Source organism: Puntigrus tetrazona, unplaced genomic scaffold (assembly GCF_018831695.1).
Source record: "Puntigrus tetrazona isolate hp1 unplaced genomic scaffold, ASM1883169v1 S000000126, whole genome shotgun sequence".
Classification (NCBI taxonomy): Eukaryota; Metazoa; Chordata; class Actinopteri; order Cypriniformes; family Cyprinidae; genus Puntigrus; species Puntigrus tetrazona.
In genome coordinates, this window is record NW_025047803.1 from 20,001 (window position 1) to 22,500 (window position 2,500).

The 2,500-nt window shown below is 30.6% G+C and overlaps 1 pseudogene; it reads right to left on the reverse strand.

Moving 5' to 3' along the window:
- LOC122332607 overlaps nt 1-2,500 on the reverse strand; it is a 37,913-nt pseudogene that overhangs the window by 14,817 nt on the left and 20,596 nt on the right.

Consider the following 2,500-nt stretch of genomic DNA (forward strand, 5'->3'; position numbering starts at 1 on the left):
ATGAATGAATGAATATACGGTGACACAACGTTAAAGGGATATTTCACCCAAAAATGAGAAAAACCGCCACGTCGTTCTAAACCCATGAGACCTTGACATCTGAACACAAATTAAGATGTTTTTGACGAAATCTGAGAGCTCTCTGTCCCTCTGTAGACAAATACACAACTGCAATGTTTCCAGACACAGAACCGTGGCGAGGACATCACTAAAACAGTCCCAGAACCAGCAAAAGACCAGCACTGCCTGTCTAAAACCAATTCGAAGCTGCCCTAAAATGATGAAACCGTAAAAACACCAAACGTGTTTCGTGTGAACATTAATATTGAGGTCATGCAGCGGCGAGTCTCCCAGCTAAAGCTAATTCCGCACGCTAGCTTAGTTAGCGTCTCAGCTCACGTACGCAAAAGGCATTTTTTATTGAATCAAGACAGCATCCGCTTCTACTCGAGAACAAAAGTCGGAGGCTGTGTCTGAAATTTTTAACCGGCCTCTCAGCGATGGAGTCACTGCGGCAGAACCGTCCGCCGCGAAAACACACCGCTGAAACAGGAGACGCTGATCAATTGACCTCAACTATGGCGCGGTGTTTACACTCGCCGCAGAACAGCGGCCGTCATCCGCTCGTGATCGGACGGTGAAGGACACGGAGGCCTCCCGCGGGATCGGCACGAACACCCGTCTCATTCCACACCAACTTCTTCTGAGAGCAGGAGAGCAAAGTCTCAAACCTTGTTAAAATACGCATTACTGAAAATGATTTACAGGAAGAAACCATCTAGAGTGCACTCAGCAACCCCTGACACCAAAACTATTCTATTCTGGATTATAATATAATACAATAACACATAATAATAATAATAATACACAATAATAATAATTTTTACAATGTAATAAAATATGATGCATTTACATTACAAATAAAATAAATAATAGTGTACATTATTTAAATATATCATAAGTAATAATAAAAAGAAAATATATATATATATATATATATATATACATAGAAATACACAGTTGTATTTATATGTATACATAAAAACGTATATATATATATATATATATATATATATATATATATATATATATATATATATTTTTTTATTATTATTATTATTACTTATGATATACTTAAATAATGTACACTTTATTTATTTTTATTTGTAATGTAAATGCATCATATTTTATTACATTGTAAAAAAACATTATTTCCACAAATGTATTATTATTATTATCAGTATTATTATTATTATTATTATTATTATTATTATTATTATTATATATTTTTATTATTTATATTTTATTATTACTTATATATTGTTACATATTTATAAAATATTTAATGTTTAATATATAAAATAAAATATTTATATATTTATATTATTTATATATTTATATATTATTATATATATTTTATTATTATTATTATTATTATTATTATATATATATTTTTTAAAATATATATATATATATACGTTTTTATGTATACATATATATATATATATATATATATATATATATATATATATATACATTTTTATGTATACATATAAATACAGCTGCGTTATTTATATCTGTAAATATGTATGTGTTTATATATGTTAAAGTTTATTAGTAAACAAACTACGTATGAACAATACTTTATTAACGTTAATTTCATCATTTACTGATGCATTTTTTTAAATCGCAAGTTGGTTTGTTAACAACTACATAATGCACTAATGTATTTTTTAATGAACTAACACTAACACATATTTATAAATAGTGTAATAAAAGCATTGCTTATTGTTTGTTTATGTTAGTTAATACATGAACTCATGTTAACAGACGACACCTTATTGTAAAGAATTTTCTCGTATAAACATAAATATACATAAAGAAATGAAGACTTTATTTGAAAAAACAGATAACGTTTCTTTACATTTTTGAAAATCATGTTTTTATTATGTTATCATTTTTTAATTGTGTTGTAGTTTGTCTGATATATATATATATATATATATATATATATATATATATATATATATATATATATGTATTTGTATGTCGCTTTGGATAAAGGCGTCTGCTAAATGACTAAATGTAAATGTAAATGTAAATATAAACTGAACACACACACATTGCATCTTTGCATTAAAACATCACCAAAGAGCTCCACAAATCAGTTTCAGGGGTGCGCTGCCTGCACGAGCTCTGATTGGTGGACCGGAGCTGTCACTCACCGTAGTGTGGGATGATGGCCCAGGCCATGGCCGAGGCGTAGATCCCGCCCACCATCCAGAACATGCAGAGCCAGCTCAGGTGCTCGCCGCGCTTCTCACGGGACAGAAACTCGGCAAAGTACGAGAACACGATAGGAACCGCTCCGCCGATCCTGCAAAGATATATTAGAAATGAATTTTCAGCATCATTACTCCAGATCCTTTCGAATGCGCTGATTTATACTCGAGAATCATCTCTGATTGCTATCAGTGTTGAAAACCGTTGTTCTCAATTT